The 26,612-nt window shown below is 41.9% G+C and overlaps 1 long non-coding RNA gene across 1 annotated transcript in view; it reads right to left on the bottom strand.

Moving 5' to 3' along the window:
- LOC121025401 (uncharacterized) overlaps positions 1 to 26,612 on the bottom strand; it is a 63,771-nt gene that overhangs the window by 35,652 nt on the left and 1,507 nt on the right. The gene's annotated exons all lie outside the window — the stretch shown is intronic.

Genomic DNA, 26,612 nt, shown 5'->3' with positions numbered 1-26,612 from the left:
CATTCTCCTCCATGCCTGTGATCTCTTGCCAGTCCTCCCCATTGGCCAAACCCAACTGAAAGCCAGGGGCAATGGAGCTCATGGATGTATGTATATGGGTCGGGACAGAACAGAGTGGGGAGTGGATCTAGAGGGAGCAAATCAATAAAGGCTAAGCAGCGCACATCCTTATTACTCTTTTCTCATCACAACCTGTGTCTTGAACTGTTTGACCGAACCTATCCTACATTTTCTTTTCTAACATTACCATCTCATAATCCCCGTTTTAAATGTAAAACTGGGGGTGCCTGGGTGGTTCAGTCGGTTAAGCGGCTAATTTAGCTCACTTCGTGATCTCGAGGTTTGCGAATTCAAGCCCTGCATCCGTCAGGTCAGCGCAGAGTCTGCTTTGGATCCTCTGTCCCTCTCTCTCTGCCCCGCCCCTGCTCACATGCATGCAATCTCTCTCTCTCTCTCTCTCTCTCTCAAAAATAAATAAACATTAAAAAAGAAAAAAAGTTCATCTTTGGGAGCTAATGCTCGTCACTTTTTCTTCGTTGTTATAGAGGCTGCTTTTATTTTTTTAAGTTTATTTATTTATTTATTTTGAGAGCCAGAGAGCACTTGAGTGAGCAAGTGGGCAGGGGAAGGGCAGAGAAAGAAGGAGAGAGCGAATCCCAAGCAGTCTTCTTGCTGTCAGCACAGAGCCTGATGTGGGGCTCGAACTCACAAACTGTGAGATCATGACCTGAGCCCAAACCAAGAGTCAGAGGCTTAACCAACTGAGCCACCCAGGTGTACCAAGGCTGCTTTTAGACAACAGGCTTGAGCAATGGAAACTTGATGGGGGCAAAAGGCCCCATAGGACTCCAAGCCCTTGGCTGAGTACAAACAGGCCCATTAGGTGACCCACCCCAAAATATCCATAGGCCCTGGGGCTAAGGTTGTTCTAGTTCTGTCAAAAATGCTGTTGGTATTTTGATAGGGATGGCTTTAAATGTGTAGACTCCTGGGGTGCCTGGGTGGCTCGGTTGAGCATCCGTCTTCGGCTCAGGTCATGATCTCACTCATGGTTCATGAGTTTGAGCCCCATGTCAGGATCCATGCTCATTGCTGAGAATGTGGATCCTGCTTCGGATTCTGTGTCTCCCTCTCTCTGTCCCTCTCATGCATGCTCTCTCTCGCTCTCTCAAAAATAAATAAACATGAAAAAAATTTTAAAAATATATCCACAGGCCCTAGGTAACCGATGAGTTACTTACAACCAGGCTCGGTTACCAAAAAAGACACAATTCCATTAGTCTCCGTACCTCCTCGTCTTCCCCCTTTAAATACAGCCCCCACCCACTGCCTCAATGCAGACAGTCCCTGCCTTGCTGTCCTGCCCAACACTCCCTTGTGGCATACTCATTAAACTTCTGTCTCCTTACTTCTGCCTTGGGTGAATTCTTTCACCACCCATGCCACCGGTTCCCACCTCATCGGGTTGCCCCACATTTGGGTGCCCCCAACGGTTGAGAGAGACACCACAGTTGTGACTTTTGGCTTTCTTCCTCCCTCCCTCATCCCTTTGACCGAGATATTTTCATTTGCTCTGGGTAACCCTGCCCAGTTCAGCACACGTTCTAGAACATTGTTTTAGCAAGGGTCCTCGTGGCAAGTTTTGCTTTAGCCCTGTGAGTGGCAAACAGATGTGACGGAATGAGATGGGAAGCACTTATTTGTGTCAGACTAATAAGTCAGTCATCACTCCAGTTCTGTTTACCTCCACCCACCGCCTCCCCTTGCCTGACAACCTCACCCACGATTAGAATCATTGAGAACAAAGACACCGGACTCCAAACGACCAGGTTCAAAGATACCTCATCAGAGGAGGGATGAAAATGGTTGGAGGACTATGAACCTGAAGAACTAGTATTTCTTGCCCAGGCTGGATGATGAAAACGAAAAAAATTGGGGGAGGGGGATGATGAAATTTTTAAAAAGGTAGGCCAATAAAGAGTTCTGGCATGCACGGGAGAGAAAAACTCCAATTTCAGTTTGGTGGCTACCTTTGGAGAGGAGGTAAAGAGATCCAGGCAAAGGACAGAGGGAGCTCCAACTGGGGCTTTTCTTTCTTTCTTTTCTTTCTTCTTTCTTTCTTTCTTTTTAGAGAAAGAGAGAGCAGGAGCAGGGGAGAGGGGCAGAGGGAGAGAGCAAGAGAATCTTAAGCAGGCTCCATGCTTAGCATGGAGCCTGATGCGGGTCTCAATCCCATGACCCTGGTATCATGACCTGAGCAGTAATCAAGACTTAGGTGCTCAACTGACTGAGCCACCCAGGTACCTCTATATTTTATTTCTTAATGGCTGAAGCTCTGAAGCATATGTAAGAAAATGCTACAATCTGAGAGTGAATGGTAGGGTGCTGCTTATGCAATTCTTTGTACTTTTCTCTGGGGGGGGGGTTACGGTTCAGGGGTGGGGGGGCACAGGTGACCAAGGAAAGCAGACAGGATGTAACGAATAGTGCAATCATCTGTCTACCAGGGTCCCAATGGGGTTCTGGCAGCATGTTTCTTCAGTCTAGCCACACACAGGCTACCTGCCCCACAGGGCCCTGTGATCATGATATGCATAGTTTGGAGACCTGACAACGTTTGCATTCCTAGCTCTGGTCTACAAAGGAGGTGGTCCTCTGTCTCAGGAGCCAGTGTGTAGAGCCTCCCTGATCAGGTCAGATCTTGGTTTGGGCACTCACTCAGCGGCTGCGTCACTCCACCTGTCTGCATCTCAGTTTCATCATCTGTAAAATATGATAAGAATGTCAACCTGTGTCAAAGGGTTGTTGAGAGGATTACGGCCACAGACTAAATTTTATGATATTTTTATGCTACTATTCTCCCAGACAAGCCGAACTAATGGGAACAATCCTCTAGTGTGAGAAGTAAGGGAGAGGATTCATTTTCAGAAATACTAAATGAAAACCGTGCTGTCTAATTAACAATAGGTTTTCAATCTGTTGGAAATATGTACGACCCCCCCTGCCCCCAGCACGGTGGAATCCCAAACCCTTAGACACTTCACTTCCTGGTTCTTTCTTCCCCTTTCCATTTTGTGGGCTTATTTTCGCGGGCTGTGCAACGAGCATGTGCCAAAGAACAAAGGGAGGAGGGACTGAGAGTCTCTGCCTCACCTCAGAGAATGTATGTTTCTTCCAAGCAGACTACTTTTTGCCCGACATGGGCATCGGCGACATCTGGGTAAGGCTGTAACCTCTGTAGTACCCAGCCATTGCAATGAGGAATCAGGGGAGGGATGTGCACGCTAGGAGATAAATTGCCTGCTGTAACTGCCCCGAGTGCCTGTCCATCAGACACTCACTCTTTAAAATTTTTTTTTTTAATGTTTACTTATTTTTGAGAGAGACAGAGACAGAATGCAAGTGGGTTAGGGGCGGAGAGAGAGGGAGGCACGGAATCCGAAGCAGGCTCCAGGCTCCGAGCTGTCAGCACAGAGCCCGACTCGGGGCTCGAACTCACAAGCTGTGAGATCATGACCTGAGCCGAAGTTGGACGCTCAACAGGCTCACCCAGGCGCCCCCATCAGACACCCACTTTTGCAGGAATGTTGATTAAAGCTTCACTTCACTGTGCTCCGAGTCTCCGCCTCCTCCTTTGATTGGAACAGTGGGCTTATTTCTAACATCTAGCACAAGGGTTGGCAAACTTTTTCTGCAAAGGGCCACATAGTAAACATTTGAGGCTTTGTGGGCCATATGATTTCTGTCCCAACTAGTTAATCTGGTGTTGTAGAGAGAAAGCAGTCATGCGCAATACCTAAACTGGTGGGTATAGCTGTGTTCCAATAACATTTTATTCATTATATCCATTAATAACCAGTGGAAGTCAGGGGCCTGATTTTGCAGGGCTCAAGAAGGGATTGGGGGAACAGAGACTTCATCCTGTGGGGAGAGGGCATACATCGCAAAGACAGGGTTTGAGGGTGAAAGGGCGGGCCTACTCCAGCCGACTCCATCTTGTTCTGTGTCCTTCACCTTGACCACACCTCCTCCCCTTGAGTAACCCCCCCTCACCTGCCTAACAGGACTTGGACCCTTCCCCAGGACCCTTCCCCATCCAATCAGCTGAGGCCATAGCCATTACCTCACCAACTGCCCCCAGGCCCCAATAAAACCTTTGTCCTTTTGAAACTGGCTCTCTTTCCCTGGTATCTCACCGCTGCGTTGGTGCAGGTAGGGGATTGAGTTGGTGCAGGTAGGGGATTGAGCTCGAGCTAGCTCAAATAAAGGCTCTTTGCTTTTGCCTCGGACTCGGCTTCCTAGTGGTCTTTGGGGATCACGAATTCTGGGCATAACAAGGGTAGGTGTGAGGGACGGACTCCTGAATGGGAAACAGCTTAAAAGGGGAGAATTGTGAGCTGGGGAGGAGAAAGAAGAGAATTAGGGAAGAGTTTTCTAGATTATTTGCAATTTCACGCAGGTGTGGCCCTTCTGGGTTCTAGGGATCCTGATGTACTGTCCTCAGTCCTCAGGACAGCAAAGCAAGGAGTAGTGTGGCTGAGGCCCCTAGGCTGATCATCTCAGTCCAGGAGCTACCTATCCATTTATCACAGTATACCCTGAAAACTCAGTTTCAGGGAGCCTGGTGGCTCAGTCAGTTAAGCATCAGACTTAGGCTCAGGTCATGATCTCATGGTTCTTGAGTTTGAGCCCCATATCGGGTTCTGCTCTGGCAGTGCAGAGCCTGTTTGGGGTTCTCTTTCCCTCTCTCTGCCCTTCCCTGCTCATGTGCCCCAATCTCTGTCTCTCTCTCTCAAAATAAATAAATAAGCCTTAAAAAAAAAAACAAAAACAAAAACAAAAAACCTCCCAAATGGAGTCGCTTGCAAACCAAGACTTAATTGCAAGACTTAATGTGACCTTTAACCAGTCAATCTGGAATTTCCTGATCACCACTGGTGAAGTAATTTGCATGATAAGACCCCCTGCCCTTCTCCCTAAGGGAAGGTGACCTTGCCTGAAACAGTCTTTTCTTTTGTTAATAACTTCCTTGTTTCTGACTATAAAGGCTTCCATTTTGTTCACTCTTCTGTACACGGGATGCTGCCTGATTTATGAATTGTTGAATAAAGCCAATTAGCTCTTCAAATTTCGTTAGTTAAATTTTGCTTTTAACTGCACCATGACAAAGTGCCAAATTAGGAAAAAAAGAGTACCCAGGGTTCCACTCCTGATCTTCCCACTGACCTTACTGGACGCACAGCTTTGAAATACATGCCTGAAATCTTAAGTCAGGAACTGTTCAAGGTCTTCTACATGCAGACCAGGTAATTCAAACCAACCCTCTTTGTAAAGGCAAGTAAAAAAAAGTGTACAAAGCACATGAAAAAGTGTCTAAAACTATAAGAAGAGAGACGCCTGGGTGTCTCGGTTGGTTAAGCATCAGTTTGAGAAAGGCAAAATGATAGGTCAATTTTAATCATAATAAACATGGATGCAAAAATCCTAGGGGTGCTTGGGTGGCTCAGTTGGTTAAGCCTCTGACTTTGACTCGGGTCATGATCTCATGGTTCGTGAGTCTGAGTCCCGCATTGGGCTCTGAGCTGATAGCATGGAGTCTGCTTGGGATTCTCTCTCTCCCTCTCTCTCTGACCCTCCCCTGCATGCTCCCTCTATAAATAAATAAATAAATTTTTAAAAAATTAAAAAAAATTCTAAACCAAATTTTAGCAAACCAAGTCCAGCAAAATATGGAGGAAAGGACAATATATCTTAAAGAAGTTGGGTTTATGACCAAAAATGCAAGGATATTTTGACATTAGAGAAGCAGTTGTTTTAGTTAGCCATATTAACATATGAAAAGGGAAAATCATGCGGTAATCTCAGAAGATGAAGAAAAAACATAAAAAATTCAACATCAAAGGGCTCCCGGGTGGCTCAGTTGGGTGAAGTGGCCAACTCTTGGTTTTGGCTCAGGTCATTATCTCTCTGTTCGTGGGGTTGGACTCCTTGCTCATAGCACAGAGCCCGCTTGGGATTCCCTCTCTCCCTCTCTCTCTACCCCTCCACTGCTCATGCACGCACTCTCCCTCTCTCAAAATAAATAAACCTAAAAAAAATATTTAAACACATTCAATATCCATTTAGTGGCACCTGGATGGCTCAGTTGGTAGAGCATGCCACTCTTGATCTTGGGGCTGTAAGTTCAAGCCCCACATTGAGTTTAGAGACTATTTAAAAATAAAATCTTAAAAAAACATCAATATCCATTCATAATAAAAACTAATAGCAAAGTAGGGATAGACAAGAATGTTCTTAATTTGATAAGGATCTTAAAAAATTATTTTTTAAATGTTTTATTTATTTAATTTTTTATTAATTTTTATTTATTATAAATTTATTTATTAAATTAATTAATTAATTTAATTTAATTAATGTTTTTGAGAGAGAAGGAGAAAGAGAATGAGTGGGGGAGGTGCAGAAAGAGGGGGGGAACAGAGGATCTGAGGCGTGAGGCAGGATCTGCACTGAGGGCAGTGAGCCCGATGTGGGTCTTTATCTCACAAATTGTGACATCATGACACGAGCCCAACAAAGTTAGAACACTCAACCAACTGAGCCACCTAGGTGCCCTGAAAAAATTGATTAAAAATTTTTATGTTTATTTGTTTTGAGAGACAGAGAAAGGGAGATGGAACATACATGTGTGAATGGGAAGGGGCAGAGAGCAGGGTGAGAGAATCCCAAGCAGGCTCAGTGCTGTTAGGGTGAAGCCTGACTTGGGGTTTGATCCCACGAACTTTGAGGTCATGACCTGAGCCAAAATCAAGAGTCAAATGCCTAATCGACTGAGCCACCCAGGCGCTCCACGATCTTGAAAAATTTTAAAGCCATCATCATATTTAATGGTGAACAATTGAAAGCTTTTCCTCTGGGATCATAAACATGACAGAGATGCCCACTATCATCACCATTTGTCTTTAACATTGCAGTGGAGGTCCTGTGCAGTGCAGCAAGGGGAAAAATGGTATAAGGTTTTGAGAGGATAAACCAGAATTTTTATTATTTGTATATGACATGACTGTGTGTGTAAACATTCTAAAAGTACACACAGATCAATGATCAGAATTAATGGGACTGTTCAACAAGGATGCTGGATAGAAGATCTATATATAAAATTTAATTTTTTTTCCGCATAATGACAACAAATAGAAAAATGGAAATTAAAAAAAAGATACAATATGCCAATGGTGTCATTAAAAATATATGGAATATTATGTTGAGGAATTTTGAAGTAAGTGTACTCATTGTGGGGGGTCCACAAAGGCTCCCTCTGTGGGCCACCGATGTGGGGTCTCCTGATAAGATGGGGGGCCATCAGGGGGAGACCAGTGGCACAGACAGTGAAAGAATTCACCCAAGGCAGAAAAAAAGAGATAGAAGTTTGTTGAACATGCTGCAAGTGAGTGGCGGGCGGGACAGCAAAGAAGAGACTATCAGCAACAAGATGGTGGCTAGGGGCCACAGTTATTGGGCGGAGTGGGAGAGTATGGGGACGTACGGAATTTTCCCTTTTTTGGTAATCTCAGGAACTGTGCCTGGTTATAACTGGTCAGTTAGGGCCTATGGTTATTTCGAGATGGGTCGCTTAATGAGCCTGCTTGCATGCAGCTTGGTGGTTGCTGTGGGCCCTTTTGCCTTCATCAAGTTGCCATTGCTCAAGTGTATTGCCTAAAAGTGGCCTCTAATCGATGTCTGCAATTTACTTTGCAATACACCAAGAACGACATGGATTAATGGAGGATAGAGGGTTGGGGAGATGAATAGGTACATGACCAAGGAAGCACAGTGAAATGTTAATGGTAGAAATCAAGGTGGTGGGTATATGGGTGTCCACTGTAATATTCTCACGCCTTTTCTGTATTTTTGAAAATTTTCATAACAAAATGTTGGAAATGCCTTGAAATAAATATAACAGGAGATGTTTATACACTCTATGGATAAAAATATAAAATATTATTAAAAAACATCAAAGAAAACAAATTTTAAAAATTTAAAAAACATTAAAGAAGGGGTGCCTGGGTGGCTGAGTTGGAACATCTGACTCATGATTTTTGGCTCAAGTCATGATCTCATGGTTTGTGAGATTGAGCCCCATGTAGGGGTCCACACTGACAGCTTGGAACCTGCTTGAGATTCTCTCTCTCTCTCTCCCTCTCTCTCTCTCTCTCTCCCTCTCTCTCTTTCTTGCTCTCCCTCTCTCCCTCCCTGACTCAAGCTCACTTTTGCTCTCTCTCTCAAAAATAAATAAAATAAACTTTTTAAGGAAAACATTGAAGACCTAAACAAATGAAAAGATACACTGTGTTCATGGATCAGAAGACTAAATATTGGTGTCACAGGAAGTCATTCAGAGGATATGACCACCCAAGACAAGCCTTATATGGAAGCTCCCTTGCTCCTTTGCTTATGAAAACTACCACCCACCAATCTGGAGTGCTCTGTCTCTTTTTTTGGTCTCTTCCTGCCCACTGTATTTGTGTGTGGAGAGGAGGCAGTTTCACATTTCACCTAGGGAATGAACCAACAATTGTAAAAACATCAAAGGATCTATAAATTCAATGCAGTGATCTATAGATGCAATGTAATCTGTAGGTTGCAACTAAAATCCCAGCAGGTTTTCTTTGTGGAATTTGACAAGCTGATTCAAAAACATACAGGGCAATCCATAGGACCAAGAATAGCAAGGCACTCTTGAAGAACAGGGAGGGAAGAATTACTATAGCAGATATCAAGACTCATTGCAAAACTATATTGATTGATACAGTGTGATATTAATGCAAATAAAGATAAGTAAGCCAGTGGAGCAGAACAGAGGGCCCAGGAACAGGCTGCTGATCTTAAATGCATTAAAATTAAGAAATTCTCTTTATCAGAAAATATCATAAGGTGAAAAGACAAGTCACAGAGTGGAGTAGACAGATATTTGCAATAAATCCAGTAGAAAAAAAAGGCTGTTTTCCAAAATGAATCAAGAATTCCTACAAATCAATAAGACAAAAGGCAACATAATGGAAACATAGGCTAGAGACATGACTCCACAAAATTGTAAATCCAACTAGATAATAAACATACAGGGGCGCCTGGGTGGCGCAGTCGGTTAAGCGTCCGACTTCAGCCAGGTCACGATCTCGCGGTCTGTGAGTTCGAGCCCCGCGTCAGGCTCTGGGCTGATGGCTCGGAGCCTGGAGCCTGTTTCCGATGTTGTGTCTCCCTCTCTCTCTGCCCCTCCCCTGTTCATGCTCTGTTTCTCTCTGTCCCAAAAATAAATAAAAAACGTTGAAAAAAAATTTGAAAAAGATAATAAACATACAAAAAGTTGCTTAATCTCATTAGTAGTCAGAGAAATGCAAATTGAAACCACAATGTGATGCTATTGCGTACCCACTTGATTGGTGAAAATGAAAAGCCTGACGCTAACAATGGCTGACAAGAAAATGGAGCAATAATGAGACTGTAAATTTTTGCAACCATCTTTGAAAATTGTCTGGTATTATCTACTAAATTTGAACATATACATATTTCATGAGTGAGTAGTTTCACACAGGTTTATACCTGGCAGAAATACCTTACTATGTACCCCAGATATATAATATAATATAATATAATATAATATAATATAATATAATATAATATATACATGTATGCTTAATAGAAGCTGTCCTTCAAAAGTAGAATAAATAAAACATGCCATGTTCATCCAATGGGCTATTATATACCAATGAAAACAAACTATAGATACAAACAGAAACTTATGGTGTGTAAAAAAAAAAACTTATGGTGTAGAGGGTTGAGTTGTTAGTTCCTGTTTGGTCACTTATATGAGTGAGATTTGTATCATGGCTTCCAGGGGCAGCAATAAAGTTAAGGTGCCTTTCTGAATGGCCTTTCCAACTGTGCTTCACAGTAATATATGGCTAAGCCGTGTTTTGTATAGACATATATGTATAAACCAAGTGCTTAGGAAAGGGCATCCCATAATTGCTGAAGAGTGGAATAGATTTAGGCTCTGTTTTGGCCTAGGGATGGTGCCCAGTTTGCTAAATGCTGGAATGCAGATGAGTATGGGCCCTGCCCCCATCCTTGGGGAAAGCTGTCTTCTCTTCTATAGTCACAGTATGAATACAGGCTCTTGGCTGAGAATGTCCTTGTAGGCCCTTCAAGCATGTTGAGAAGCTGCATGGCTATGGGCCTGGTCTAAGCTGGGGCTGACTTTGGTCTGCTAGATGTCGTTGCCAGTATGGCTAAGGGACTATCTCTCAGAGTGCTGTGGCGGTTACTGTAGCACCATGACTTGTACGCGCTCACTAAATGCTGATTTAATAAATGAAAGAATGAATGGTTGAGTGAAATAGGGTATACAGTTGACTCCTGAACCACACGGGGGTTGGGGTTCCAATACACACCCCTGTGTGGTCGGAAATCCATGTAACATTTTTGACTTCCCAAAAACTTAACTGACAGCTTACTGTTGACCAGAAGCCTTGGCAAACAGTTAGTTGACTAACACATATTTTGGATGTTATACGCATTATATACTGTATTCTTAACGGTAACGTAAGCTACAGAGAAGAAAATGTTAAGAAAATTAAAGGAAGAGAAAATACATTTACAGTACTGTACTATATCAAAAAAAAAAAATCCATGTATAAGTGGACCTATGAACTTCAAACCCGTGTTTTTCAAGGGTCAACTGTACTTTTTTTTCCTTTTCTCTCTGGTTTATTTTCACCTGTCGACTCAATACCATTTATTTGGTTTTTTTGTTTTTTTGTTTTTTTAATTTTTTTTTCAACATTTATTTATTTTTGGGACAGAGAGAGACAGAGCATGAACAGGGGAGGGGCAGAGAGAGAGGGAGACACAGCATCGGAAACAGGCTCCAGGCTCCGAGCCATCAGCCCAGAGCCTGATGCGGGGCTCGAACTCACAGACCGCGAGATCGTGACCTGGCTGAAGTCGGACGCTTAACCGACTACGCCACCCAGGCGCCCCCCGTTTATTTGTTAAGAATTGAGGTCTCCATGCCTGGGATCGAGTTAAGCTCATCTGTAAATGCTGGCCCCACCACCCTGGCACCCAAGGGTTGACTGTACTTATATGAACGCTGTTCTTGGCAGATGCTGTCTCTTGATTTGACAAGTGGTGGTATGGTCTTGGTTTAATTTAGACTTGAACTCCAGTGTGCTTAATTACGGTTTTGGAATGGCTCTGGAATGGCGGGAATCATGGCACAGATTTAGACTTCCTGTTCTAGGGTTGGCTCATGTGTTAAGCTTATGTGGTTTGGGCCCTGTTATGGGTAGGGACCATCCTTTGCTAAACAGTCATATGGATATAGACAGGAGAAATCCTACTGATCTGGTATGTGTTAGAAGATTGCATGCTCAGCTATTTGGGGAGTGCGGGTCTGCATAAAGGTTCTGAACTAGGCAGAGGGCCATCCCTCACCTTACCGGCTACTATGGTTAAGAACTGTGGGCTATATAAAGGTTCCTTCATGTTGGGCTAAGACATGATATGTGAAGGAATCCTGGACTGAGCAGGGACCATGTATAATTGCTGGGCTGTGGTATGCATATGAGTACTGCTCTTGATAGAAGATGATTTAGAAGGAAAAAAAAATCAGTCAAGGAAAAGGGATTGTTCAAAATATGATGAAATATCACTTAAAATACTGCTGCAAAAAGTCTAATAAGACACCAACAAAAAGAATACCATCAGGTACTAACCATGACCATGTGGAATTTATCTTAAAATGTGAAGATACTGCAGTATGATGAAATATATTAATATTATAATATTTATTATATTAATAGGTGAAAGGTAGAAAGATATGATCCTGTAGATATATGCCCAAAAAGACATCTGAGAGAATGAAATGATTCCTTATCATAATATTTTATAAAACCTTACTTAAACAGGAATAGATAGATATTGCCTTAATAGGATAAGAACAACTGACCTCAAACAACAACAACAAAGCAAGCATCATCTCTCATATTTTTTTTTCTGAACTACCTACCTCCTGCCTGCATTTTTATGGCTTGATCAGCACTCAACGGGGTATGCCCTACAGCAAAAGATTACAGCTTAGAATTAAAAAAAAAAAACAGCTTTAAGTTTCAACCATCTTCTGGAATTGAGAATAACCTTTCAATACCTGGCTCTGACAGAAGTCAGGATGCTGCCCCTGCAGACAGATGTGTTGTGTGAATCTGTGTAAATAAAGTTGTCCTGGAAACCGATGGGGGGGGGGGGGCTGAATTGGAGCTGCAAGTGGGGCAGCTGGTGAGCACGAAACTAAAGTATTCCTTTTTTGTGGGCTGAGAATGTGAGAGAGAGGGAGTGTCACAAGATTATGAAACCCAGAATTGAGAAGTGTTCTGTAATGAATGGTCTGGGCTGATCGTTCTGCCTGCGTGCGTGTGAGCGAGAGTGACAAAGGGAAAGAGGTTGTCTGGCGTGGAGCCTGTTGGATACTTGAAATATTTAAGCGCTACTTCAAGGGCCAGAGCATGAGGAAGCTTGGGTGAAACCATCAATGAGGATAGATGAGGTGGTCTATACTGGAATAGCTAATCATCTCAGCTCTTAGGCCCCATTTTCCTCACCACCTAGGTTTCCATTATTTGGTTTGCTAGTTTAAAATGATATCCTTTGACTGCCACCTATGGCCTGTATAGCAATCACTAAGCTACTTCTAGATTTCTCCTTCACTCCTATTTTGGGTTGTACTTCTACTTTGTCAGAGAACATTTCTCAACTCTTATTCTCTTATTTGTTTTAGTCTTAGATTTACAATTAATAACTACTAAATTCTCATTATCTGTTCTTTTTAGCAAAAATTTCCCATCGTCTCTTAGTTGGATGAAACTTGACCCCTAGTAGAATCCTCAGAAAGAGTTTCTGAATACAAAATGGAGGCACCAAGGGGCACCTGGGTGGCTCAGTCGGTTAAGCGTCCAACTTCGGTTCAGGTCATGATCTCGCGGTTCGTGGGTTCAAGCCCGGCGTTGGGCTCTGTGCTGACAGCTCGGGAGCCCGGAGCCTGCTTCGGATTCTGTGTCTCTTTCTCTCTCTCTGCCCCTTGCCCGCTCACACTCTCTCTCTCTGTCTCTCAAAAATAAACATTAAAAAATGTAAAAAAAAATGGAGGCAGCTGGGTGGCTCAGTCGGTTAAGCATCAGACTCTTGATTTCAGCTCAGGGCATGATCTCATAGTTCCTGGGTTTGAGCCCCCCATCGGGCTCTGTGCTGACAGCATGGAGCCTGCTTGGGATTCTCTCTCTCCTTTTCTCTCTGCCTCTACCTCATTTTCCCTCTCTCTCAAAATAAATGAACTTAAAAAACAAAATGTCTTCAGTTTTTGAAAGTTTAAAACTAAAATCCTTGGCTCATAATTTTTTACTTGAGTTTCTTTAAAGCGTTTTTTACTCCTATCTTACTTTGTATAGATCCTATCAAGTGTCTGATGCTGCCAAATTTTCTTTTTTGTAAGGTCACTTTTTTTCTCATTCTTTTTGCCTATAAATCCAAAGGATTTTTTTCTTTATCATTAATGTCTGTTTTCTTAGACTGTGTCAGAATTGATGGTCAGTTTTCCCAACTATAAAATGGGCTCTATTTTTTAAAAGATTTTATTTTTAAGTAATCTCTACATTCAATGTGCAGCTCAAACTTACAACCCCAACATCAAGAGTCGCATGTTCTACCAACTGAACGAGCCAGGTGCCCCTAAAATGGGCTCTTTAAATATGTAAAATCAGGTGTTCTTTCATTCTAGACAGTTTTGTTAAGATTTTAACCTCAAAAATATTGCTTCTGTTCATTATTTGCTTTCTCCTTTTAAGAGTTTCCAGATATATTATATCTAGCAGTTTCCTCTTTACCTTTTCATTTTGTTTTGGTTCTCCTGGCTCTTTTTCATTGTCATTCTTTCTTTCCTTTAATGTATTATTCAATATTATCCATTCTCCTTTGGCTACTTTGTAATTTGGTCTTCTGAGTTCTGAGATGATTTTGTCTTTTTCTTCAATTCTTTTTTCCTGAGTTTGGTCAGCACTCTCCTGCTTATTTCTATTCTGAGTTTTTGATTTTTGATTCATAGTATTCTTTCATATCTGTAATTACTTGTTTAATATATTTAACTCTTTTTTTTTTCTTATAGTAGCTTTGTGTGGATGTTGGGTTCCTTTTCCTTTTTATTTTATTTATTTATTTATTTATTCATTCATTTAGAGAGAGGGAGGGGCAGAGAGAGGGGGATCCACAATCAGCCCAGAGCCCAATGCAGGGCTGATCTCACGACTTTGCTGAGATCATATGCTGAGCCGAAATCAAGATTTGAATGCTCAACTGAGTGAGCCACCCAGGGGCACTGGGTTCCTTTTTTAAATCATTATACATTGCTGGGAGTTCCTGGTTCAGCATTAACAGTTGATGCGGTGGAAAAGGGGTTTGGATGCCTTATTGTTTTATTGGTTCAAGAGCACCCTCTCCTGCTGATATGATGAAGCACAATTTCTTTAATAAATGGTGCTTTTGTGGGGGAAGGGGCATTTGAACTTCTGATTCTGTGATGCTAGTCCTCCAATAAATACTTCTCCCTTCCAAGTTACTGCCGCCTTCTTTCTTAAGTCTTTTGTTCAGTGGAGTTTTCAGGTGCCTTCCTTTTGACTGTTAGTGTTCAGATCCACCAGGTCTCAAACCTGTTAGTATTTACTTAGTCAGGATGTGACTTTCTCCTGAGTATGAACTCTAAGTGATATTATCTTGTTTTACCACTGCTGGTACCCTGAAGAAGCCTCCTGTTCTCCTCACAATTCCTGTCTGACATTTCATGTAAATGGAGCTGTATAATATGTGGCCCTTTGTGACTGGCTTCTTTCACTTGGCATGTCTTCAAGGCTCACCCACGTTGTAGGAGGCCGTAGTTTATGTTAGGATTCACTCTTTGTGTTATGTATTCTATGGTTCTTGACACGTATCCTCAATTATGTATCATACAGAATAGTTCACTGTCCTAGGGGCACCTGGCTGGCTCAGTTGCAACAGTATGTGACTCTTGACCTTCGGGTTGTGAGTTCAAACCCTACAGTTGGGTGTAAAGATTACAAGGGTGGGGGGAATACTAAACTGCTCTAAAAATCCTCTGTGCTCCACCTATTCATCCTTCCCTGCCCCAAGCCCCAGGCAACCACTGATCTTTTTACTGTCTCCATAGTTTTGCCTTTTCCAGAATGTCATATATGTATGTGATTCATACAGTATGTAGCCTTTTCAGATTGGTTTCTTTCACTTAGTAATATGCATTAAGATTCTCCCATGTCTTTTTTATGGGTTGATAGCTAGCTCATTTTATTTTTTTAGCACCAAATAATAGTCCATTGTCTGGATGTACCACAGTTTATCCACCCACTTTTTGAAGGACATGTTGGTTGCTTCCGAGTTTTGGCAATTATGAATAAAGCTGCCTTGCTCCTTTTTCTGTTTCCCATATCTTGCTTCAATTTTGAAAGATATTTTCACCTGTATAGAATTGGTGTGACTAAGTTGGCAGTTACTTTCTTTTAATGCTTTAAAGATCTCTTTCCAGGGGCGTCTGGGTGGCTCAGTCCGTTGAGCGTCCGACTTCGGCTCAGGTCATGATCTCGCGGTCTGTGAGTTCAAGCCTCCCGTCGGGCTCTGTGCTGACAGCTCGGAGCCTGGAGCCTGCTTCGGATTCTGTGTCCCCCTGTCTCTCTGCCCCTCCCCCGCTCATGCTGTGTCTCTCTCTGTCAAAAATAAATAAACATTAAAAAAAAGATCTCTTTCCATTGTCTCCTGGCTCCTTAGTCTGTAGTTGAGAAAATAAATTCATTTGAACAATTTTGTTTTAGTTTCTCTTCTGGTTAATTGATTCAGTTTTTAGCCGTGTCTAATCTACTCTGCACCTTATCTACCAAGATCTTGGTTATAATTTTCACTTTTATAATTTCTAGTGCGTTTTCTTTTTAAAGTTTTTTTAATTTAATTTTTTCTTTTTTAAAATTTACATCCAAATTAGTTAGCATATAGTGCAACAATGATTTCAGGAGTAGATTCCTTAGTGCCCCTTCCCCATTTAGCCCATCCCCCCTCCCACAACCCCTCCTGTAACCCTCAGTTTGTTCTCCATATTTATGAGTCTCTTCTGGGTTTGTTTTCAAAACTGTACTATCACTTTTATAATTTCTAGTTCATTGAGAAGCAATTAAATAAAGCTTTTCTCAGTATCTGGCATCCTAGTGAGTCTGTTGTTCTGATGGTTCTTGCTCATTCTGTGCTGTCTCTCACTGTGTGTCTGGCTACCTTGAATTATGTGTTAGATATCATATTTGAAAATTATTGACAGAAATAATTTGAAGTCTGGAATAATATTATCTTTTCCTAGAAAAGATTTGTTTGCTCCTCTCCAGGTGCCTGGGGGTACTAAGAATATGGGATTACTTTAACCCAAATGTAAACCTTGATGTTTTCTGAGCCATTTAAATAACAAAAGCTGAAATGCAGACTTTATGAAGACTGATTTACTTCGGGGTCATCCTTACTCTGGAGTGTGATCCTCTATTTTCCAAGCCCAAAGCAGGGAATAGTTTACTCTAGATTCTAACTTTTTTTTTAAATTTATTTTTAAAATTTGTACCCAAGTTAGTTAGCATATAGTGCAACAATGATTTCAGGAGTAGATTCCTTAATGCCCCTTACCCATTTAGCCCATCTCCCCTCCCACACCCCCTCCAGTAACCCTCTGTTTGTTCTCCATATTTATGAGTCTCTTCTGTTTTGTCCCCCTCCCTGTTTTTATATTATTTTTGCTTCCCTTCCCTTATGTTCATCTGTTTTGTCTCTTAAAGTCCTCCTTTGAGTGAAGTCATATGATATTTGTCTTTCTCTGACTGACCAATTTCACTTAGCATAATACCCTCCAGTTCCATCCACGCAGTTGGAAATGGCAAGGTTTCATTCTTTTTGATTGCTGAGTAATACCCCATCATATATATATATCTATCTCACGTCTTCTTTATCCATTCATCTGTTGATGGATATTTGGGTTCTTTCCATACTTTGGCTATTGTTGATAGTGCTGCTATAAACATTAGGGTGCATGTGCCCCTTCGAAACAGCACACCTGTATCCCTTGGGTAAGTTCCTAGTAGTGCAATTGCTGGGTCGTAAGGTAGTTCTATTTTTAATGCTTTGAGGACCCTCCATACTGTTTTCCAGAGTGGCTGTACCAGTTTGCATTCCCACCAGCAATGCAACAGATATCCTCTTTCTTAGTCTTGTTGATTATTTCCTCCCTGTGCAGAAGCTTTTTATTTTGATGAGGTCCCAGTAGCTCATTTTTGCTTTTGTTTCCCTTGCCTCTGGAGACGTGTTGAGTAAGAAGTTGCTTCGGGCAAGATCAAAGAGGTTTTTGCCTGCTTTCTCCTCGAGGATTTTGATGGCTTCCTGTCTTACATTGAGGTCTTTCATCCATTTGAGTTTATTTTTGTGTATGGTGTAAGAAAGTGGTCCAGGTTCATTCTTCTGCATGTCGCTGTCCAGTTTTCCCAGCACCACTTGCTGAAGAGAGTGTCTTTATTCCATTGGATAGTCTTTCCTGCTTTGTCAAAGATTAGTTGGCCATACGTTTGTGGGTCCATTTCTCGGTTCTCTATTCTGTTCCATTGATCTGAGTGTCTGTTCTTGTGCCATACTGTCTTGATGATTACAGCTTTGTAGTATAACTTGAAGTCTGGGATTGTGATGCCTCCTGCTTTGGTTTTCTTTTTCAAGATCGCTTTGGCTATTTGGGATCTTTTCTGGTTCCATACAAATTTTAGGATTATTTGTTCTAGCTCTGTGAAGAATGCTGGTGTTACTTTGATAGGGATTGCATTGAATATGTAGATTGCTTTGGGTAGTATTGACATTTTAACAATATTTTTTCTTCCTCTCCAGGAGCATGGAATCTTTTTCCATTTTTTTGTGTCTTCTTCAATTTCTTTCATAAGCTTTCTATAGTTTTCAGTGTATAGATTTTTTCACCTCTTTGGTTAGATTTATTCCTAGGTATTTTATGGTTTTTTGTGCAACTGTAAATGGAATCGATTCCTTGATTTCTCTTTTGGTCGCTTCATTGTTGGTGTATAGGAATGCAACCGATTTTTGTGCATTGATTTTATATCCTACAACCTTGTTGAATTCATGAGTCAATTCTAGTAGTTTTTTGGTAGAATATTTTGGGTTTCCCATATTGATTATCATGCCATCTGTGAAGAGTGAAAGTTTGACTTCCTCCTGGCTGATTTGGATGCCTTTTATTTCTTTGTGTTGTCTGATTGCAGAGGCTAAGACTTCCAATACTATGTTGAATAACAGTGGCGAGAGTGGACATCCCTGTCTTGTTCCTGACCTTAGAGGGAAAGCTCTAAGTTTTTCCCCATTAAGGATGATATTAGCATTGGGTCGTTCATATATGGCTTTTATGATCTGAAGGTATACTGCTTCTATCCCTACTTTCTTGAGGGTTTTTATCAAGATGCTTCTTACTATTTTAATTATTATATCATACTTTAAAATTTTTCACCTTATAATTGTTTTAATATTTAGTAGAGCAAGATTTCCAACTTTTTTTTTTATAAAATTCCCAGATATTCTTGCATATTTTTACTTAGATGAATCTTCAATTTTTTAATGTTTATTTATTTATTTTTGAGAGAGAGAGAGAGAGAGAATGAGCTGGGGTGGGGCAGAGAGAGAGGGAGACAAAGAATGGGAAGCAGGCTCCAGGCTCCAGGCTCTGAGCTGTCAGCACAGAACCCAGCGTGGGTCCTGGTCCCACAAACCACGACATCATGACTTGAGTGAAAGTCAGATGCTTAACCGACAGTTATCCAGGCTCCCCTACTTAGATGAATCTTTAAGATCATTTTTTCAACTATCCAAAAAGTACCATGGGGTTTTAAAATCAAGATTGCTGTAGGGACACCTGGCTGGCTCAGTTGGTAGAGCATGCAACTCTATCTCGAGGTTTAAGTTCAAGCACCATGTTGGGTGCGGGGATTACTTAAAAATAAAATCTTTAAAAAAAAATTTTTTTAATGTTTATTTATTTTTGAAGGAGAGAGAGAGAGAGACAGAGTGTGAGTGGGGGAGGGGCAGAGCGAGAGAGAGGGAGACACAGAATCTGAAGCAGGCTCCAGGCTCTGAGCTGTCAGCACAGAGCCCGACGCCGGGCTCGAACCCACGAACTGTGAGATCATGACCTGAGCTGAAGTCAGACGCTCAACCGACTGAGCCACCCAGGCGCCCCAAAAATAAAATCTTTAAAAAAAAATCAAAATTGCTATAAATTTATAAATAGATTTAGAGGAGTTACTGAAACCTTTGCAAAAATTTGATCTCTTGATGTCTCTCTGGAAAAAATTAGTCTCCTTTATATGGGTTTTACACAATTTCCTCATTAATATAGTATTTATGGGGCGCCTATAATGTGTAAGGCACTGTTTAAGATGCTGGACGTAAAAAAATAAATAAAGTTCCTTTTTTTGTGTGGATCATGCAATCTAGTGAGAGAGAAAAACGGCATTATAAAAACAAATAAACGGGGTGCCTGGGTGGCTCAGTTCGTTAAGCGTCCAACTTTGGCTCAGGTCATGATCTGATAATTTGTGGGTTCAACCCCCACATTGGGCTCACTGCTGTCAGCGTGGAGCACACTTTGGATCCTCTGTCTTTCTCTCTCTGCCCCTCCCCCACTCGCACACATGCATACACTCTCTCAAAAATAAATAAACATAAAAAATAAATAAGTAAAAATAAACAACAAATAGACATATAGTATGACAATTGGTAAAGCTGGATAAGAGGATAGAGAATTAAGGGAGAGGAATGCTACTTTTAAAAAAAAATTTTTAACATTTATTTTTGAGAGACAGAGAGAGACAGAGTGTGAGCAGGGGAGGGGGAAAGAGAGAGAGAGGGAGACACAGAATCTGAAGCGGGCTCCAGGCTCTGAGCTGTTTGTTAGCACAGAGCCCAACACGGGGCTCGAACTCACGAACTGCGAGACCATGACCTGAGCTGAAGTTGGACACTCAACCGACTGAGCCACCCAGGCGCCCCTAGGAATGCTACTTTATATATAATGGTCGGGGAAGCACTTTCTGATAGGTGAAACTTGATCAGAAATTTAAAGGAGGTGAACAAACCAGCCATGTAAATATCAGGGCATTACAGGCAGTAAGTACAAAGCCCCAAGGCTCAAGTGCAATTGGCTTGTTTGAGGAACAGCAAGGAGCTAGTACAACTGAAGGGCAGGTGTTACTGTCTAGGTGGTAACTAGGGGCCAGGTTATGAAAGTCCTTACAGGTCATGGGAAAGATTTTGAATTTTATTCTGAGTGAGTTAAATTTTTTTAATGTTTATTTTTGAGAGAGAGAGAGAGAGAGAGACAGAGTGCAAGTGGGGGAGGGGCAGAGAGAGAGGGAGACACAGAATCAGAAGCTCCAGGCTCGGAGCTGTCAGCACAGAGCCTGATGCAGGGACTCGAACTCAAAAACCGCAAAATCATGACCTGAGGAGAAGTCAGATGCTTAACCGACTGAGCCACCCAGGCACCCTTATTCTGAGTGAGTTTAAAAGCCACTGGGAGGTTTTAAAGAAAGAAGTGTTCTGTTTGATTTATTTATCTATTTGTCTATTTATAGTTTATTGATTTATTTTGAGAAAGAGAGAGGGAGAGGAGCAGAGAGAGAGAGAGAGAGAGAGAATCCCAAGCAGGCTCCATGCTGTCAGCACAGAGCCTGACATGGGGCTCGAAACCATGAACCGTGAGATCATGAGCTGAGCCAAAATCAAGAGTCAGATGCTTAATCGATCGAGCCGCCCAGGCGCCCCTGATTTATTTTTTTAAATGACAGTATTTTTTTTAGTTTATTTATTTATTTGGAGAGGGAAGGGGAGGGCAGAGAGAGATGAAGAAAGGGAATCCCAAGCAGGCTCCACACTGACAGCAAGGAGGGGCTCGAAACCGTGAAATACAAGACTGTGACCTGACCCAAAATCAAGAGTCAGACGACTAAGCAAAGGAGACACCCAGGCACCCCTGATCACTGTTATTTCTATGCAGCGAATAGGGGAGCAAAAGTGGAAGCAGGGAGACCACTTAGGTCCAGGAAAGAGATGTTGGTAGCTTGGGCTATGGTGGTAGTGGTGAGCATTCTGTGTGGTCAGAGCACAAAGAACTGAGCCAGGGGCCTCTTCTATCGTAGGCGTTTGCCGATCTAGAGATGCTCCTTAAGTGAGGGTGGCAGGTGAGACAATGAGTTAGTGACCTGAAGCTACCAGAAAGGTAGACCTTAAACCCTGGATGACCTCTCTGTCTCTCTGTCTCTCTCTGTCTCTGTCTCACGCACCCACACCCACACCCACACCCACACACACACACACACACACACACACACACACACAGGAAACAGTGGACAGGCAAGCAGTGCTTATGAGTGGGAACTAGGAACCAAAGAGATGGAGCTCCGTTGGAGCTGAGGGCCAGCCAAAGGGGGACTGCTAGCGCAACACAGACCCTCTTCTGGAGAAGGGACTCAGAGGACTGTCCTCTGGAAATGGGGAAACAAACAAATCTTCAAATATCAGCTCCAGACTGCTAAGGCCTTCAGAGGAACCATCACTGAGGTGAGATTTGAGTGAGGTGAGACACCCACAGAGGTTAGCAAAGCATGCAGGGATGCTTTCATCCTAAGGGTGTTTTCCTACTCCCAAGAGAAGCTCAGTTGCTTTTCTGGCGGCCTCATGGAGCTAGGAGTACAAAAGTTGGAATCTAATGGCCAACTAATCTTTGACAAAGCAGGAAAGAATATCCAATGGAATAAAGACAGTCTCTTCAGCAAGTGGTGCTGGGAAAACTGGACAGCGACATGCAGAAGAATGAACCTGAACCACTTTCTTATGCCATACACAAAAATAAACTCAAAATGGATGAAAGACCTAAACGTAAGGCATGAACCCATCAAAACCCTTGAAGAGAAAGCAGGCGAAACCTCTTTGACCTTGGCCGCAGCAACTTCTTACTCAACACATCTCCGGAGGCAAGGGAAACAAAAGCAAAAATGAACTATTGGGACCTCATCAAAATAAAATGCTTCTGCACAGCGAAGGAAACGATCAGCAAAACTAAAAGGCAATCGACGGAATGGGAGAGGATATTTGCAAATGACATATCAGATAAAGGGTTAGTATCCAAAATCTATAAAGAATTTATCAACTCAACACACAAAAAACAAATAATCCAGTGAAGAAATGGGCAAAAGACATGAATAGACACTTCTCCAAGGAAGACATCCAGATGGCCAACCGACACAGGAAAAAATGCTCAACATCACTCATCATCAGGGAAATACAAATCAAAACCACAATGAGAGACCGCCTCAACCCTGTCAGAATGGCTAACATTCACAACTCAGGCAACAGCAGATGTTGGCGAGGGTGTGGAGAAAGAGGATCTCTGTTGCCTTGGTGGTGGGAATGCAAACTGGTACAGCAACTCTGGAAAACAGTATGGAGGGTCCTCAAAAAACTAAAAATAGAACTACCCTATGACCCGGCAATTGCACTACTAGGCATTTATCCACGGGATATAGGTGTGCTGTTTCAAAGGACACATGCACCCCCATGTTTTTTTTTTTAATTTTTTTTGCACCCCCATGTTTATAGCAGCACTATCAACAATAGCCAAAGTATGGAAAGAGCCCAAATATCCATTGATGGATGAATGGATAAAGAAGACGTGGTATACATATACAATGGAGTATTACTCGCCTATCAAAAAAAAAAATGAAATCTTGCCATTTGCAACTACGTGGATGGAACTGGAGGGTATTATGCTAAGTGAAATTAGTCAGTCAGAGAAAGACAAAAATCATATGACTTCATTCATATGAGGACTTTAAGAGATGAAACAAATGAACATAAGGGAAGGGAAACAAAAATAATATAAAAACAGGGAGGGGGACAAAACAGAAGAGACTCATAAATATGGAAAACAAACTGAGGGTTGCTGGAGGGGTTGTGGGAGGGGAGATGGGCTAAATGGGTAAGGGGCATTAAGGAATCTACTCCTGAAATCATTGTTTCACTATATACTAACTAATTGGGATGTAAACTGCAAAAAAATAAAAAATAAAATTTAAAAAAATAGTAAGAAGCAGAATAGAAGGCTTGGAAATAAACCAAGTGCATACAACAATTTAGATTTTGGAAAGGTGGCATTTTGAAATCAGTAGAGAAAAGATAACATTGTCTAATTAAGGTGTCTGGAAAACTAACCAGTTGGAAAAATATAAATGACGTACTACCTCATTCCTTATTCCAAAATACATTGAAATGTATCAAAGATATAATAGAACCATAAAAATAGTGTAAGAAAAAAATGGGTGAGGCTTTTGTAAGTGTGGCTCAACACCAAGAAGCTGTAAGACCAAAAAGACATAAATTCAACTACATTAAAATTTTTAAACGTGCAAAGCATAAAACACCATAAATAAAGATAAAAAAACAAATTGGGAAGATATATTTGCAACACATATGACAGACAAGACTTTATTTATTTAATATAAAAAAGAATTCCTACAAATCAATAAGGCCAATAACACATTAGGAAAATAGACAAAGGATATGAGAATATACAAATGTAGAAATGTATGAAAGATACTCAGGCTCATTAATAACCAAGGAAATGCAGGGGCATCTAGGTGGCTCATTTAGGTGTCTGCCTCTTGATTTCAGCTCAGGTCATAATCTCATGGTTTGTGAGTTCAAGCCCCACATTGGGCTCTGCACTGCTTGTGCTTCTCTCTCTCTCCCTCTCTTTCTGCCCCTCCCCTGCTTATGCTTACTCCCTCTCTCTTTCAAAATAAATAAACAAAAACTTAAAAAAAAAAGCCATAGAAATGTAAGTCAAAATATTTCATTTGACCTACCCACTAGGTTGGCAAAGATTTAACATATTGTCAATTCCCAGGGTTGAGAAGGGTGCAAAGAAACTGTCACTCAACATTGATGAGAATATATATTGGATCAGTATTGTTGGAAAGCATTTTGCATATCTATAAACATTGTATATCTATTAATATTTTAAAGGTCCAAACTCTTTGATCTAGTCACTACACTTTGGTGAAGCTGTCGTATAGGATTACTTAGATGGATATATCATTGTGGAATTATTTGTAAAGATGAAAAATTAATGAAAAACCCTTAAATATAGGGCGCTGGTTAAATAGATCGTGGTAGCCCATGTGGTAGAATTCTACATAACAATTAAAAGAATTAGGTAAGTTGCTATTATAAAATTTTTGAAACTTTTTAAAAACTAATAATCTTTATTTTTTGAGCAGTTTTAGGTTCACAGCAAAAGAGCAGAAAGGACAGAGCATTCTCATATATCCCCTGTCCCCACACGAGCACAACCTCCCCACAATTGTGGTACCTTATACCACAGCAGTACATTTGTTACAACCGATGAACCTACGTTAACACATCATTATCACCCAAAGTTCATGGTTTACATTATGGTTCATTCTTCGTGCTGGACATTCTATGTATTGTATGGATTTTTAAAAGCAAGTGTGGAAATAAAGAGCATGATTTCATTTTATAAACAACTTTATATATAAATATATCTGTGTGGTATGTGTGTGGATTTGTGTGTGTCAAATTTGAATGAGAATTGTCCTATTTTGGGATTTTAGCTGAGGTCCACTTTCTAAAAAATGGGCGAGGACCAGCCAGGCAGTCCCTCCAGCATGCACAAAAATACAGAAGGGGTTCTTCAGCCATCATTCTTACCACCTCACCAAGTCCATATGAAGAGAAGGACAGAAATCTGAGGCAAATTCATTGACTCACAAACAAGACATCAGATTCAGGAGTTAACAGACTACAGGCATTAACAGACTAAGGTGATGAATGTCATAGTTTTCCCATTCAAATGTGGGGGTTCCAAGGGAACCTCTCAGATGCCTCTCAGATGGCTCTTTTAAAATTTTGTTTTTAAAAATTTATTTTTATTTTTTAAAATTTATTTTACCTTATTTTTAGAGTTTATTTATTTATTTTGAGAGAGACGGAGATGGCCCAAGTTGGGGAGGGGCAGAGAAAGAGGGAGAAAGAGAATCCCAAGCAGGCCCCGCACTGCCAGTGCAGAGCCCGATGCCGGGCTCGAACCCGTGAACTGTGAGATCATGAGCTGAGCTGAAACCAAGAGTCCGGCGCTCAACCGACTGAGCCACCCAGACCCTCAAGTTGTTTTTATTTTTTAATATTTATTTATTTATTTTCAGAGAGAGAGAGAAAGAATATGCACTTGTGCCTGCGAGTCCGGCAGGGGGGCACAGAGAGCGAGAGATAAAGAGAATCTCAAGCCGGCCCTGCACGATCAGCGCAGAGCCAGATGCAGGGCTCTAATTCATGAACTCTTGAGCGGAAACCAACAGTTGGCCGCTTAACTGACTGAGCCACCAGAACCCTCCTTCCCCCCCCCCCCCCCCCCGTGTCCCGCCGCAGCTAAACCCTTCAAAAACTAGGGTGGCCCCTGGGCTGCAGAAATTTGGAGACTGTTAATTTGAGTCCTCTGGGAAACAGGTGCTGAGAGAGAGTTAAGAGTGTCCAAAGCTTATTGGCTAGGTAACTCCTGGGAAAGATAAAGCAAGGGAAGGAGAATTGGACAGGGAAAACTTGAGATGATGATACACATTTCACACCTGTGAAGAGAAATGGTGGGGGTGCGGGTGGGGGGGCAGAATTGAGCAGGGAGAGCCTGCAGATGGTGATGCGGATAGGACACCGGTGAAAGCAAAGCAGGCAGAGAGTAGGACTGGGCAGAAAGAACCTGAGACCACGATGCAGATCTGACAAGGTTTCAGCCAAGCCAATGGTGAGCTCCAGAGCGAGGATTGCCAGTTTTGTTTTTTTTTAACGTTTATTTATTTTTGAGACAGAGAGAGACAGAGCATGAACGGGGGAGGGGCAGAGAGAGAGGGAGACACAGAATCTGAAACAGGCTCCAGGCTCTGAGCTGTCAGCACAGAGGCGGCACGGGGCTCGAACTCCCGGACCGTGAGATCATGACCTGAGCCAAAGTCGGTCGCTTAACCGACTGAGCCACCCAGGCGCCCCTAAATGTATTTTAAAGTTAGTTAACATACAGTATAGTCTTGGTTTCAGGAGTAGAACCCAGTGATTCATCTCTTACACATGACACCCAGTACTCATTTCAACAAGTGCCCTCCTCAATGCCCTTCACCCATTTAACCCATCCCCCACCCACCACCCCTCCAGCAACCCTCAGTTTGTTCTCTGTATTTAAGAGTTTCTTATGGTTTGCCTCACTCTCCATTTTTATCTTATCTTTCCTTCCCTTCCCCTATGTTCATCTGTTGAGTTTCTCAAATTCCACATATGAGTTGAAATCATCTATCTGTCTTTCTCTGACTTATTTTGCTTAGCACAGTACCCTCCAATTCCATTTTTGAATACTCGAAATTAAGATA

The sequence above is a fragment of the Herpailurus yagouaroundi genome, unplaced genomic scaffold (assembly GCF_014898765.1).
Source record: "Herpailurus yagouaroundi ecotype Mexico unplaced genomic scaffold, PumYag 67641, whole genome shotgun sequence".
Classification (NCBI taxonomy): Eukaryota; Metazoa; Chordata; class Mammalia; order Carnivora; family Felidae; genus Herpailurus; species Herpailurus yagouaroundi.
Note: the sequence above shows the minus strand (reverse complement) of the source record. Positions and strands in the feature narration are given on the sequence as shown.